The sequence below is a fragment of the Lucilia sericata genome, unplaced genomic scaffold, assembly GCF_015586225.1.
Source record: "Lucilia sericata isolate MDLA Ls3-8-SP2 unplaced genomic scaffold, ASM1558622v1 Contig000064F_arrow, whole genome shotgun sequence".
NCBI lineage: Eukaryota > Metazoa > Arthropoda > Insecta > Diptera > Calliphoridae > Lucilia > Lucilia sericata.
In genome coordinates, this window is record NW_023994099.1 from 317200 (window position 1) to 334831 (window position 17632).

Genomic DNA, 17632 nt, shown 5'->3' on the forward strand with positions numbered 1-17632 from the left:
TAAGTCAGAGTTGTTAGAGAATGGTGTCCTCACAGATAATCCTATAAATATGTAAATGTGAATCGGAAAACTATTTTTTGTAAAACATGTTAAAAGCATTGTTAGCGTAAATCATATTATACCTCATTAACAACATAGACATAGATATACATATACATATAATACAGCGAAGTTTTGTGAACTTAATGGATTAAAAAAAGTTTGAATTAAAATCCCAGTATTACCAGTTTTGTTTAATATTAAATATTTCATATTGAGTAAAAATATTAAATATTTGCCGGTGGCAGGGATGGCAAAATTGGTACGATGGTACTTTTTTTGATACTATTTGATGTTCAAAAGTACCGTTGTACTCCCGAGTCTTATTTGATACTCTCACGGCCACAATCACAATATCCGATTATCGTTTAACAGATAGATAAAGAATTTTTTTTAAAAACCTTTAATATATCGTTTCGATAAAAAATAACAGGTTAAAGTATATTTAAAATTTTAAATTCCAAGAGTGTTTTACACTCTAAAAAATGCATGTAAAATTACTATTACAAAGTATGTAAGTTTTTTGCGAAAATTACAGAAGATGCGTAAGTTTAAGCATAAAATGTTTATAAGAATTAATTACAACATTATGCCTGCAAAAATACAAATAAAATGTAGTATTTTGGTTATTCATAAACATGTATCCAATAAAATAAACATTTCAACTTTATAATTACACATGTTGTGTTTAAATTTTATATTTTAGCCCCAATGTGTGTAATTTTAATTTAGACGAGTAATATTGAAATGTCAAGCAATTTTTAAAAAAATAAAATATTTCAACAAATAAAACATTTTCAATAAGATTATGTTAAGAAGCAATAGAAAAAATAATACAAATAGCAAAAATATTCAAAAAATTGTATTAATTTGGTCCACTTAAATCGACAATGAACTAGTCCAAGACATCGCTCAAACAAATGCTGCATTATGCTGTTGTCAAGTTTGAATGAAGAAGGATATTTGAATAAAAATCCAATTAATGTGCGTGCTCCGTGGCTACATTTGGTTCCCATTGGTTTCTTCCAATAGAACATTAAATTATGAATATGTAATCCATCCACAAATATGCGAATATTCAAGATTCCTCAATATTTACTATATAAAGATAAAATTTACATAAAAATCCATTTAAATACAAAAGTGCATCAAGTAAATGAGATCTAAAGATAATTCTTTTGTAATTTTAAAATTAAAGCATTCTTTCAAAATAATTTTAATGTGTTTTAATCTTTTGAATAGAAAGTGGTACATTAAAGGTTTAGATTTCTATGTACAATTAAACATTTCAATATTAAACTTACATGTAAAAATGTTTTATTTAAACACAAAAAATTTAAATTTAGACGATTTTGGAATGTTGCTAAACATTTTTATAAATACAAAAGGGTAAAAACACACATTTTGTATCAAAGGATTTTACATACAATGTGTTTAAAAATTTTGAATATTTTTGAACATGTATTTTTACACTAATTATACTAGGAGTCTGGTTACCTACAATAAATAGTGTAAATTTAAACAAAAATTTATAAGAGTGTAGCACATTGTTATATAAATTCTCAAAAATGCATCAACTAAAAGCCGTTTTTTTTTTAAATAATAATAAAATTATAAACGGCTAATAAAGTTGTACATATTTTTATATTGATTGACATTATATGAATATTAATCTTATTAAAATTTCGCTGTTAATATTTTATGAGAAAATTACCAGAAATTTGAATTTTGAAATAATATTTGACTTTAAAACAAATGATTTCCAAATGATAGGAACTCGAAGGATTCAATCTACTATAAAACGATATGTTTTGAAACTAAGCATTTAACCAAAGATAATATAAGAAGTTTTAGGTCAAAAATATTTGGACTTTTAAGCAAATTAATGTTTCATGTCATATTCAGAATCGGATGTACGAGTAAATATCCTATTTAAGGTCCCACGACGGATTTTAATTCAATAACACATATTTAAGCGATTTATTGACAATGAACAGTCGATACTTATACTTGTAGCTCAATTATTAGCATTAAGTTGAAATTCTAAATTCGTCCTTTTATAGGGCGAAATGTGGCCTAATTTAATTAATGCCGGATTTATTAAAATATAATAAATTATATCATGACAGCTTTAAATTTAAGATATTTACATAGTACAATATCTGGCTAATATTTGAGATGTAAAAAGGTGAACATTGAGGGACGGACAAGGATTCATCATATTAACATATAATGCCTTTCTACTTCTGTTATGGATTGTTTAAAAAAATAAATGTAGTTAAGAAATTGCCATCATTTAGCAAAAAAAAATATTTTAGTACTTTGAGATCCAAAAAAGTACCCTCTGAAATATTTTTTGATACTGACACAAAATCTCATTTTGCATCCCTGGCCGGTGGTTTACATAAAGTTCCTATAAATTGTTTGATTGTTAATTTCAATCATGTTAAATGAATTCATTATGTTAAATATCGCCGTAAAGATAGTTTAATAAAATGTGGCTAAACACAATATAATTCTTATTTGCCTCCATGTAACTGCTCAGCGTGAATTTTTACAAGAAGAATGGAGGATGTATAGTAAGAAAGGAGGAAAAACATTTTTATTTCTTTAACGCTGTGTCTGACGTGGAAATAGATAGGGATAAAGGTACATTCATACATACTTATGTATGTATGTATGTATGTATTTCTGGTAAGACAGATTGTGTGTACATATGTATGTATTTAACTGAAAGGATGAAGTTGAGGATTTTTGAGATGATGGAAATGATGTTGGACTTAGAGATGGCAAAAGAGTCTGTTTAGAGTTAACAAAACGAAAATGAAGATGCGGCAACCTGTTGCCTTATTTGTGTTCACAGTTGTATGTATGTAGTTTATGGTTTATTTTGGTTTGAACTTGGTCATTACATTGAATTAGTTGTATGATAGTGTGTATCGGCTGCATTCGTGGTGTGTCTTTGGTTGCAGTATGTAGATATGGGCCTTACATTTGGCATAAAATAAATTTATTGTTTATTATTGATATTCTGTCTGGTCTGTTATAAATTCGCAAACGAATATGTATCTGCTTTCAAATACTGGATGGGATGTAGTGGTTAACTTTGAGGATGCGAATGAAGATGATGACGATGATTTTTAGATGTTATCAAAAGGCGTATATTGGTGTATTTTGTTTGTTTGCTTGTACCTTACAGTTGTTGTAATATTACCAATTGGAGTTTCTTATACCGAAGTATTTATTAAACATAACATTAGTGTAAAGTGTAGAAGATACTTTACGTACTATGCGTTGTGTATACACATGTAGATGATGTTCGATTAATGTTATTTTGATGTGTAAAGAAAAGGATCTTCAGTTTGTTATTGGCTTTATTTACATCCAATGGACCTGTGCTACCCAGGTGGTCTAACTACGCATGCCTTTATCACGGTGAGTAGCAACAGATAGAAGTTAAAAAATTATAATGGATATTGAAAAGAAGTATTCAAGTGTCAGAACTAATATAAACTATAAACAATATGAGACAATCACAATTTCGCTTTATTTTCTCAGCAAGAATCGAAACGAAAACCAAAATAATTAACAAATAATTTTATATTATTTTGTTATCGACAAAAAGAAACAACAACGACTACAACAACGACAGCAGCAACCGCTTTAAAAAAGTCTACAGCCAATACTTGCAGCAACAACAAGAGGTTGCCGTGAAAATTCTTTAAATTCAAAGAGAGGACATTGACTCGATAGAATTTCTAGCAATAGAACAGTGAATTGTTGCTGGCTGTGCATGTTTGTATGAATAGTTATGTATATGTATTTGTTGTACTACTTGAAAATGTTTGTTGTTTCTGTTGCTGTTGTTTTATTTGTACATTTATTTAGCAACAAATAAAACAACACACCACAGCCTTTTCGAGACTCGAAAGTAAACGAGTTTAACAAAAACAAATAGCAAAAACAACTACAACAATAATGCAAACTAAATGCTGTCTTTCGACTGTTGATGTTTGTAAGTTGTAATTTGGTATGATGCAACCCATTTTGTAAACCTGGTTCAAACCTTCACTTCAAACCATGACTTAATGCCTAAACCAGTTTTTTTCTGTTTGACACTCTCTTCACTACCAACTACTCATATCGATGAGATTTTTACACTACACCTGTCCCTCAATATAGCACGAAAATAAATGTGATAATGAGTGTGTACTTTTTTAATGTAGGTATGCATTTTTTCGTAACTGCTCCTGAAAAAGAACAATTTTAAATGAGAATCTAACATCTTGATCCGGTAAACGTTAACAAAGTGAAGATATACAATATTTATGTATTTTAAAATTGTGCAACTAAGCTGTTTAACTGACACTGTATTAGATGACACAAATAACAATTGGGTGCTTTGAAAACAGTTTAGAAATCCAGGTCGGGGAACCTACAACGCAAGAATCTTCTTTTGAACTAATTATTAGTCTATTTTTATATAATTTTTTTTTAAGTGTATGAAAATTTGAAGAATTCCTCCCTCCTTTTTAGGAGTCTTTCACTTCCTGTAGTGTTCTAGGACAGAAATTTTATTTTAAAATTCAAATTGCTCTTGCCTCATCTTTCACTGTAAGGGACTTTGAATCTTTTGGTTTTCAATCTAATATGGATCGTTAAATCACCATTTAATTTTAGATCCAAAAATATTTAATATATAATATCATCAAATCGGAATGTTTCTACAAATAATTTAATGTTAAGAGAGGTATTGGTGTTAAATGTTCGGCTTGATTTAAGAAAGAGTATGTTTTTGTTGTGACGTGTTGTGTAGACAACAACTTCTTTCTGGTCGATTGGTTGTCAGTATCATTACGACCTTTCTGCGGTACCGGTGTTGGGATCGGTAATCAAACAAATATCGTTTATAAAGTTTTGAATACAATAATATTCTCTTGTTAAGTGAGAGTGCAAAAATAAAAACAAAAAATATTTGAAACTAGAAATAAGGATAAAAATATATATATTTTTTATGAGAATATTAAACTTATCTATGTATTTTAAGTGCCATTCAAATAAGATTTAAAAATGTAAAAATATGTATGTATATCTAAAAAAAAATATTAGTCTAATCGCGATCCAATAAGAATTGAAAGTATATATATAAATTAAATATGTAACTAGTGATAATTTAATAGTTTTATAACATGTTTACAAAAACAGTTATTATAATTATAATTGTAAAAATAAATTTATAATGGTATATTGGATTATAAAAAGAAATCGTGCAATCTCGCCTGAAATTAGACTAAGTAATTTGTTAAATCATCCACAAATATTTTAAATTTCTTTTATAGAAATAAAAAAACAAATGAATTAAAAAAATCGAAAACAAAACATATTATGAAAATAACATAAAAAATATCGCACTAAACCTCGACAACTATAGAATGAATAAATAACAAAACAAATGCTAAACGTGTGATACTTTGTTTATTTACTTTTATTTTATTTTTTTGTAAAATCATGAATATTATTGTGTTTTATAAAGTGAAACCACTTGCTGCATGTGCAAATAAATAAAAGAAACGAAAAAAAAAACAACAAAAGAAATGAAATTTGAATTGATTAAATGCAAAAGAGAAAAAATAATTAATGAAATCCCAGCACTTTGTAAATTTCTTGTTATTTGATATCCCTCATAATATCTCACCAAAAAAAAAAAAGAAAAAACAAACACAAAAAAATTAAACTATAATTAAACATTAAAAGAAAATAATATCATGAATTGAAAATTGTGAGAATATCGGGCTTAATAATTTTAAATAAACAAAATTTTTAATCTCAATTCCATATTGATCATTTAAAAGAAACAAATAAGACAATTTCATCAGCACATAACAAATAGAATCCTAAGACACCGATCAATCAGATCATATTGGATTAACTTCCTTTGATATTCAGAAAAAGGTATGATTATTATTTGCTCTCCTCTCCCAGGAAAATTAATGTCTCAAAATGTAACTAGATTTGTTTAATGATGCCTTTGAAAATAATGGCCGTTCGTGAGCGTAACAAAATTCAAAAAGGTTATTTTTAGTTATTTTATTCAATTTTAGTTTAATTTCATGAACTGAACTGACATCTAAAGATTCATATGTAAATTTGTATAAATTTTAAAATATGTACATATTTTTGAATATTTTGTTTAATACCGGTACATACTGCTCGCGAACTACCATCACTTGACTTAATATATTTTGGGTATTATGTAAAAACATTTAGTCTCAATTTAATTGTTGTATATTTTAGAATTAGAAGGACTACAGGAACTCCATACGTTTTGATTTGCGTCAAATCGTATGGTGTTCGGTAAAAGTTTTATCTAATTTCTACCAAAACATTTGGATATTCTTTAGGTGAATCATCATTTGTTTAGTTCTCAAATCATATACATATAAATATTCTCAAACCATTCATATGTATAAATATCAAATAAAATATCAAATAAATTTAATTTTTTTTTCATTATTTCCAATATAAAATAATAAATTCCTGCAGTTAGCAATATCATTATGTTAATTTTCCGAGAAAATGTGGCTAAGAGTGGTATTAAATAGCTAAGTTATTTACTCTCAGATGTATCCAAACCTTACGTCTGAAAGTTTTTCACAAAGGTACGAGCAAAAACAACGACTTTTATACTGTGTGTAGTTGAAAAGTTCTTTTTAATGTTTTCGTTCTTTTTTATACAAAGCAAAATTTTTTTTATACAAATTAAAAAGACGAATTTTTAGTTTGTCACAGCATTTATATTTTTAGAAATTTCAACTTTAACCACTTACAGCTTTTAATTTTAAATACATATTTTTCGTACATCGAATTCGCGAAATTTATAAATCAAAGTGTTTTTAAATTAATTCTGTACCAATTATTACTGGTCTGCAATGAAATCCTACTTCAATATCTACATCTGGTATTAATTTCATTCTATCACGTCGAGTTTCTGAAATAAAAAAATTTTGTTTCAGCGACCTCACTCCAAAATATTTTTTCTAAAATATATTTTTTTAATACCATTATCATATTTATAACATTAAAGGCTATGTACCTGCTAAAATTTAAAACTAAGTGTGTTTCCATCTGGAAGTTATAAGCACTCAAAGTTGAAAATTTTCAAAAAATTAAGATGAAAAATTCCTAAACTTTTGCTTAATCTTAAAAAAATAATTCTTAATCTTAATAAAATAATTCTTAAAAAAATCCAAAAGAATATATATTTTCTCTTAATAAAAAAAAATAATTATCAGGAACAGCATCGCGGCTCAAGTTCAGATTATGTATTTAAAATGGATATCGAGTAAAAATTCGACGTGCTAAAAATATTTTAAAACCACATCTTGATTCAAGAGCACTTAAGCTATCATAACCATGCACTAAAATATAAAGGAGTGAAAAAAAAATATTTTTGCAGATATGAAATTAAATAGCACTTCATTTCATTAAAAAAATAAATATTTCTCATTTTAATGTATACGTTCATATATGTTTACCATATAACGGTAAATAAATTAAAAAATAATTATTATTTTTTATTTCTTTACGTTTTTCAAAAGGAGTTAATGGTTTTTGCAATTGAGGCATCTATACGTAAGTCAGGTTCATCGATATGAACATTTTTTGGGACTTGACAATATACATTAAATAATACACAAAAAACAAAACCTAACTAATGTCATTTATGAACGGCAGTATACATTATAAATGTTTTATAGATTTTATGGCATTAAAACTCAACTAATATTCATTTTTTAAACCAAGTTTTGTAGTTTGACGCCAAAAATATATGTATTTACGAACATACATACATACTACTCTTAAAAATTCTTTAACGATCACAATAAGTACATGATCGTACAAATACAACAGAGTATGTATTTATGAGTATACGATAAAATATATTACTAATAAAATACGATACAATATGGTGAATAATAGTTTTTTTTGTATGAGCAATAAATTACTCACGTAACGCGATTAAAAACATAAATGCGAATAAAAGTCGACCTCATTGTTGAGCTTTCAAAAACATTAACAGCAACTGAAATAGCTGCAAAAAAGCTAAAACAACAACGATTTTTGCGAATGGCAAATTGTGGTTTTAAACATAAAACATCTGTCGTACGTTCGCTTTGCGAGAATTTGATCAATCGATGTTGGATGACGACAACTACAGCGATTCCAACTAAGCAATACTTAATAGCTACGAGGTAGAAGTTTTATTCTTTATATGTATTTACGTATTTGTGTGTGTGTGTGTATGTATATTTACGGTAACGACCAGATAAATAAATATTTTTGTATAAATATGCTTTTAAAAACAACAACCACAGACAAACAAGCAATCAAAATATGTATAAGAAATACGCAAAATCTGAACGGCCTTGTCTGACCCACTTTAAACGTACTTTGCACAAAAATGTTAAGACTCTTAAAAAACGTTGACTTGAAACACAGAAGCTCAGATACTACAGACATGTGAAGAATGAAGAGAGGGTATTGGGTAACGATTGTATGTTAGAAATATTAAAAATAATAAAAATTCAACTATGTAGATATTGTTTGGAACAGCCAGCCAGCCAAGCCACCTACTTGAATAATTGTAAATTGTCATTTTTTCGTCTAAGTGAATGAGCAAGCGAACAAACGATCGAGTGAGTGTATTTATGTGAATGTCTTTTTTTTATTTATTTTTAAATATTTCTATATTGATAATCAAAACTATTTATGTATGCCACAATCTGGTGTGACAACTTTTCATTAAATATTTTTATGAAAATATAAAACGCACCACACAATTTTGTCGACAGCAAATAAATGCGATACAAACGAAAAGTGAATAAATTGTTAAACAAATTCCTTTCAAAATATGTACTACGATAATACTTTTGTGACTTTTACTAAACCAACTCTTGCTTAACTCGTGTGTTTAAATACTCAACACTTAATTGCCACAAAATATTTACTTTAATGATTTCAATTCCTCGATCCTCTACTTTCATAATGCTTTTTTTCTTTCTTTGTTGCTTCACGTACAGATATTTACAAAAAATATTTTGTAATTTACTAGGTATTAAGAACACCCAATGAATCCAAACATATGTACATATATAAATTCTGTTGAGAAGGGTACTAAAATGAAAATCAAATCGAAATGTTAGATAAAAATCTTTTTCTCATGCACACTTTAAAAATAAATGTTCTTTTCTTAAGTCTTTTGTTTACTTATTAACAAACAACATGTCAGTGTGAGTGCACGCATGCACGCACTTCATTTCATTTGATCGCTACTAAAATTCTAAACTTTCTCTCCCTCTATCTCACTATAAATACTTTTTTAGTTTACATTTCATTATCATCTAATGACGCTTAATTGGGTAGATGGAAATTAATAAAAGATGGAAAAAGGTCTATTCTCTCCTCTCAAATGTCAATAATAATAACGAAAATACTTCTACAAACACACTAGAAAAGTGTTGAAGAGAATAAAAAGTATTTAAAGCTTAAAAAAACTGAGAAACTCCTACGTTTCCCTGTTTTGCTAAATAATTAACAATTGCTTAGCCCGAAGACATGAACAGAATAGTATGCTTTTATTAGCAAGTTCAACTATAAAAGTACATATGTACTAAAAATAACGTTGTTCAACATTCGCATATAGAATTAATGTTTATTTTCTTGTTAAATTTTTATTACCTTAAATTTGAAGAAAATTTCTAATGTTATTTTATATTATATTGCAAATTATGCATTTACAGCCAGTAGAATGTAAGAAAATAAATAAAAAATTTACTTTATACATAAATATGTTCGTAACTAAAATTTTACAGTTATTTTCGCAAACTCTTATTTATTAAATTTAATTAAGATTTTTAAATAAAATCTATTTCAAAAGCCTTTATCGTTTTTAAATAAATTTGAAAATTAAGAATGGTATTAGAAGAAGATCTAAAACAAGTTTGAAATAAAATCACACAGAAGTTTTTTGACAAATTGGATCCAAAGTTTTTCATGAATTAAATTTAGCTTTAATTTCAAATGAAAAACTTATTTCTAAAGTGAGAATTTTCCAGTTTTAAATGAAATTGCTGTTTTCTTCTTAATTTTAGAAATTACAAAAGTGAAGATTACCACCTTTGCTTCTAATTGCAGTTTTAAAAAATCTCAACATTTGTAAATCAACTAAAATATTGATCCTTTGATGAATTAAAATATTAGTTATTACAAATTTGTATTTAGATGTTAATGGCTTGTAATTATTTTAAAATATGTTTGTGTGTAAGAAATTTCAGTAAAATGCAATTAAAGTTTCATGATTTTTAAAAATGTTAATTAATTTGTATTTGTAGTGTTCATAAATATATTATGAGTTATAATAATATTTTATGTAATTGAGTGCATTTAATATAATTATTTTGCTGTACAATGTTTTAATATAGATACTTATGTATGTACATTAGAAAAAAATGCAAGTTGCTGATGTTCCCACCGAAAATGAAAATTTAGTTCATTCTAAGATACCATTTCTCAAAATGTTTGTCCTGGCGTCAATATTTGGTGACCTGGATCTTAGTATAAGATTTTTCTGATTTTTATCATATTTCTTGCAAATAAACCATATGCAAATTTGGTTGCATATAAAAGGTCTTTGGGAGACGATTTCAATGACAATTCCAATACAATTTTGTATACAACTCTAAAATTATTACAAATGTCGTATTTTTTCGGAAAATTTAAAAAATTTTCAAATTTTAACATAGATTTATTTAATGTAATTAATTGAAATTATTTCATTATAAACCTCATATAATTTCACCGAAATGTTTTTTTCCTGTTTTTCGAAATTCGATATTTCTCTTCAGTATTGTGCTAGCTATATTTATCATAATATACATAATATGTACAATTTCATTAGCTTTTTTTAGTTTATGGTTTCATTTTATTTTAGATAAAATTTTTCAGTAAAACTAAAATATGAACACAATTTATCCTAAGCATCTACTTGTTTGTTATGCTTGCTTTGTATGTTGTTGTTTACATTATTTTGCAATGTTTTGGTAGCGTACATAGGTGTCTATAAAATCAAATAAACTTCGATCTAGATTGAATTTTGAAAAACGGAAAAAACCGTTTCCGTAGATTTTATTGAGGATTATCATGTATTAATTTCAACGAATTATATTAAATTCATCTATGTTAAAATGCAAAAAATCTAAAAATTTCCCGAAAAATTAGAAAATTTTGACTACTTTTGCTGTTACGCAAAAATTTCTGATACAGAATTTAAAGCGTCTCTCAAGGACCTTTCTAATGATACCAATATTTTAAATCTTTCCTTTGGAAGAAATATGAAAAAAATCGTAAAAACCTCAAAAAAAGGACCTTTTTATCCTTTGATCCAGCTCACAAAATATTAACGCCAGGACAAAAATTTTGAGAAATCGTATCATAGAATCAATTAAACTTTAATTTTAGTTGGGAACATTGACACCTTATTTTTCCTCCATACAAATGTAGATATGTATATATTTCTAATGTAGATATGTATATATTTCTACTAATTATATAATTTCAAGAATTTTTGAACTTGAACTGTCAAACTCTAAAGTTTCGTTCAAATCAGCTTATGTTAATCCGTACTACATATGCTCTAAATGCTTAAAATTTCAAACAAATGAAGCAAAAAAAGTATTTTAAAACAATATAAATTTGAAACAATCTTCAACTAACTTCAATATTGTGAATTGAAAATCATATCATCCCAAAATGAAATTTAAAACCAATTTCCAAAATATTATAGATTTTTTTTAACGTTTTACTTTTACTGAGATCAAGATTTTCAATCGCTGATAGGAAATTGATGACCTTTTCAAAAATTATTTTTCCCCTAAAATAAAAAATAATTTTAGTTCGGAACTGTCCCCCCTAACTGCTAGGCTATATGTATGTACCTATGTATATATAAGACTGTTGGTATGTTGATATGTATGTTTTTACTTATGTACAAATGTACAATACTGCAACCATGGCTTGTTGTCGGTTATTATGTCTATTATTATCTTAGTCGTTTGTTAAGTATCCCACGCACAATTTTTTCTTAAAATTTTATGTGCCTTTTGCACATTTGTGGTATTTGGTAAGTACGTGAGTGACTGAGTAACAGAGTCTTAGGTTTACTTTAGTATTTTAAGTTGGCAAACAGTCCTGGGCTTAAACATAGTGACAGTGCAACACAATTTATTTTCTGTTTACTGCATTATCAAGGTTTTTATGCAGTGTGTTATTTATGTCATATACATACATATTGAAAATATAGAAAATATATATGTATATAGTTTCTCTATAAATTACCCACCCGGCTAAATTTCCATAAATAAAATATGATGACATTCCAAGTTATTCTAAAGTTTATATTTTTTTAATTTATTTAAATAATTCGCTCATATATTAAATAGCTGAGGCATTGACGTGATTCTAACAGAAAATATTCTGACAATCTTTGTTATATTTTCTAAACATTGGTTAACTTTCTTCAGAAACAAATTAATCTCAACGAACATTTAAATAGCATATCTCATTGCTTTCAAAGTTTGCTTGACTATTGTTAACCCAGAGTTAAAGAACCAGTGTTGCACATAGCGAAGAGTTTCTGATTTATCGGTCTATTCGTTGCACTTAATATCACATCATTAAAGTCAAGAAATTCGTTACACTCTTTCTTTAGAGCAAGTAAGAAAAATCACGCTGTTAAAAATGAAACCCTAAATAAACTGAAAATTTTGAAAGAGCCACAAAAATGTACAATAAAACACAACAGAACGTAAAATGCAATGTATGAACATTCATACATACATATGTATGTATATATGTAAGTATGTATGCATGTTACTGTCCGGAAAGAACTCAACTAAAGGTACTTTGGCTTAAAGATAAATTAAACTAAAACATACTAAAAGGCAGACGGGCAAATATTACATCAAAAGACATCGACAAATGAGACAATTTCTTCATTATTATCACAATAATTATCATTTTGATCGTTATGATCACCATTAACAGAATTGTTGACGAGTTAGCACACATTCCATTTGCACAGGCAGTTGCATGTGATTTTAAATGGGCCCCAACATCATCACATTTTCTCCCGGATTGTTCCATTTACTGTGTATATGTATATCGCTCGTTCTTTTATCGGTAATGATTATCTGTAGTAAATGCTGTCAATTATAAAAAAATTAAATCTGAAAAAGAAGAAGAGAAACTCTGCTTCACCTTAAAAGATTACAAAAACTTAAAAGAAAAAAGTCTACAAGTAACTTACAACACCGAGTCAAATAAGTCATCTTGACATGCATATATAATACATAAACCTACATACTTACACATTCATAATTGTAATAATGATTTTTTACAGCAACACAATCATTATAATGATCATTATCGCCATCATTGTCATCATTGAAATACACGTAATAAAGCTTGAAAAATTCATTTGTGATGGTCTTGTGTCATAATGACATCCACATCGACTAACACACAATAAACATAAAATGTATTGGCCCCACTTGGCTTAGATGACTTGACTTGTATTGGCCTGGTCGGCCATATGCTTGTATTACAAATGCAGTATACGTACAAATGTACTATGTACATATATTAGATCTGCTCTTAAAAATGAAATTTAATAAACGACTTTAACACAGTTTGCAGAGTTCGAAATCGATTTTCTACGTAAAAAAAAGTAGAATAATGTTTTATGAAATTTATTTATAGAGGCACTACTAGTTCCCTGGTCCGCGTTGGAGTGCCTTGGTTGGACATGTGGATTATGCACGTAAAAATCTATAGACTCCTCAACTTTTAAAATAATTGGTTCGGCGGTTTAAGTAAAGTTGACCAAAATTTAAAACTACGACGCCGTATAACGGATAGTTTTAAAGTTTATTACCACCGCTGGGGTCAAAAATTAAATAAAAATCAATAATTCCAATGCAATTTACAAATTTACTATCTTTTTCGACAGAAGTTTTCATTACTCAAACAAAACACATTTTTAAAGATTGGTCTAATGTACAGCATACTCGTACATACGAATGTATGTTTGTATGTATGTAGATATGCTTTTGTAACAGCATTAATTTTGGTGGGTCATTTAAATTAATGTGTTTATTGTTAATGCCATTTGGAGTTGGAGTGAGTATCTTGAAACTGCGTCCATTTTTTTTTTTTTATTTGGTTTGATGGCTTGCGCCGCCTCAAGTTAAATTTATTTTTAAATGCATCTAATTTTTCGTTTTGCTTTATTATTAACATTATTTATTTTTTTCACATAAATATATTACATTTTTCCTCATTTTTTATTTTGCCATCATAAACTATGTTTTGTCTACATTTACAATAGAGTGTAATAAATAAATAAATAAATAAAACAACCATTGTTATCCTCAGTCTAAGACTCAATTTCAGTCCCTGTCTCGTCAACTTCATCTCATGATCTTTTATTCTCGTCTATCAATGGAGGCGTCAGTATTCTGGCCAATACACTAACAATTTTTATTTTGTCATGTTTCTTCTGCATGCCAGTCCGTGCTGCTGGCAGACAACTCAACTCAAGAGGTGGTAATTGATTTAATTTAAAGTTTTGTTTTATCCATCCAACTAACGTGATCATAAATGCATTCATTAGTTTCAGGTGAGATAAAACAAACAAACAAACAGAAAACATACAAATACAAACATTTTTTAGATGTGTTTGTCTTTCGAGTAGTTTTTGACAAAACGTGAGAAAATATTTGTCTGTCTAATCTTTTAACTTTTGTATCTAATTAAATATATTTCGTTTGGTAAAAAGCGACATTTAAATTCAGATCATTTGCTAATGAATTTTATTGCAAAATATATAACGAGGCGCCATTAAATATAAATAACTATTTGGTTATACATATGTATGTACATATTTTGAATACAATAACTAGTTGCTGATCTGATTAACAACGCATTTCTTAAAGGTATGCAAGCATTATGCTTCCGTTAACAGATTATATTTAATATTTATCTTAATTCCGATATATTTATTTATCTTGATACCGATGCAAGGTTCTCCTTATATATTTTCCTGTATGAATCCTTGTGTATGATTTAATATTATACCCCAAAGATCTCTTCAATAACTAACAATTTTTACTAATTGTAACAAATTTTCTCAAAAATATTTAAAATTTGTATTGAAATACAATATTGTCACCTGAAATGCAAAAGGGAGTAACGAGATTTTCTTACAAGTATTGTATCCCAAATTCGATAAACATTGTCTATTATGTTGCTTTTAAGAACTTTCTTACTTGTGGAAATGGCTGATTTGTTACGCCCCTTTTAATCCTTTTTTACAATAGGATTTTAAAAATTTGCAGCAACATGTATTTTGATGCAGTGGACCATTTTCAATCAAGAAGTCGATTTTAAATTTTTTGGTTGTTACGCCTTTTTTGCATTTCAGGTGACGATATAGTAATTTCAAAATATGCATTTTTTATTTTAAAAGTGGTACATATTTCAATAAAAACTTACCTATATTTTTATATTAAAATAATAAATCATTTACAGATTTTATCAGCATCTCTGCTAAAAATTGATGTTTGCAGAGCCCTGTAATAAATTATGATAACTCTATATAATAAAAAAAAACTATACGTAATATTAAGATCTATAACATTCTTTGGTTCCAATTTAGAATTATCTCTATGTAAAAGCCTTTAAAGATTCAAATAATGGTGTATCATTAAAAAAATATTGGTACTTTTTATATTCAAACATTTCATAATATAAAATATTTGTATTGGGAATAAGTAATAGTAGACGAACAGATATGCCATATGATTTCCTACTTAGATGACGTAAATTCTGTTTAATGGACTCAAAAAACTTCCAAGCTCTCATTCTCTTAGATTGGAAAATTGGTAAAATTATACACTAGTTTATTGTCTAGTTATAGACTAGTCTCCCGTCTATATATAATAGCCTATTGCCTAGTCAACTTTCTTATTGATACATACAAATATTGATAAGTTTACGGACTGAGGGAGTCGGCGTAAAATGCTTTTGATAAAGTTGCAAAAATATGGATTTGGTACAATCGGGTTCAGAAAAGTACACATTTAGATGCTGTTTTGTACAATTTGAAAATTCCATTTGTCATCCCTGTTACGTTAAACAAAATATTTCATTAAATGGTAAGATAACTTACAACAAATATTTGTTCTTTTTTTTTTTTTGTCGACTAAAAGGTACTATCGTAAAAAAATCGCTTAAACATGCAAAATATATATTTTTTTTCATAAATATTAATTAATAAGATTGTTAAAAACGTATTATGGAAGAAGCATTTTCATCTTGGGCAATAATTAGTGAATTAGCGCCTTTTGAATAACTAATATAAGGTATCATATGGTCGGCCAAGCGCGACTATTCAATTTCGTTTAATTCTCGATTAACCATTCACACATTCAATTAATCAACCCAACAGAAGAATGATGAATGAATCAAACAAACATACAATTCAAATCTTTAAAAATTAAGCCATATTAACAGACTTTTTAAATTAACAATAAGTAAAAAACATTTAAAAAATTGTGAGAACATTTTTGGTGGCATTAGCATGACAATACATATTAATAGAATGAAATAATGAAATTCATACCCGCTAAACAATTTTTGTCGAATTCTTGAAGTATTCGTACCGACAGTCTGCACAAGTTTCCGATTTCGTATCCGAATTCCGTCAGAATTCGTTTCGAAAATCGTTTGAAAGGTTGCTCGGAATTCGGAACACTTTGTGTGAGGAAATTCAGAAAAGTGTGCAGAGTCGTCGGTCAGAATTCGGTACGAAATCTGATGTAAATTCCTGGGGAAATTCTGAAGGAATTTTGCGACAAATCTGTTTGAAGTCGGACAAATGTCTGATACCATGTCTGACATTCTTTCGAGATTTCGTACGAAAGTCTGATCAAATATAAAAAAGTCTGATAGATGTCGGATAAATGTCTGATAAAATGTCCGACAGTTCGTACAAAAGTCTGATCAAGTATAAGAAAGTCTGATAGATGTCGGATAAATGTCTGAAAATAATAGAAACTTATAGATATAATTCTTAAGCCATTTTATATTATACTTAAAAAAATGTACAGACTACTCTCCTTTATGTCTAAAAAAAATAATATAGGAATAAAAAACATATTGTCCTCCGCCAATGTGCAGATTAGTTTCATAATTGTCCCAACACTGAAATTCCCTTTCGACGATGTACAGACAAGTCTGATGTTAATCGTTTACTACTTCAGAAAATGTGTAGAAAAGTCTAACAAACAGTTTGCCGATTATTCTGTAAAATGTCTAATAGAAATTCGTTAAAAAATTCTGAAAAAGTATAAGAATTATTTCAGAAAATTTCTGACATCAGACATGTCTGAAAAAATGTTTACTGGGTACATACATAGTTACACATATACATAGTACAATATGTATGTATGTGACCAACAGAATAGAGCAAATTTAA

The 17632-nt window shown here is 27.6% G+C and overlaps 1 protein-coding gene across 4 annotated transcripts in view; it reads left to right on the forward strand.

Annotated features, from left to right (window-relative positions):
- Positions 1 to 4894: 4894 nt before the first annotated feature.
- LOC119616276 (cadherin-86C) overlaps positions 4895 to 17632 on the forward strand; it is a 90116-nt gene continuing 77378 nt past the window's right edge. For all 4 annotated transcript variants that reach the window (XR_005232520.1, XM_037972616.1, XM_037972617.1 and 1 more), the window contains exon 1: positions 4895 to 5991. The gene's annotated coding sequence lies outside the window, so the exon portion shown is untranslated. The remainder of the gene's footprint in view (positions 5992 to 17632) is intronic.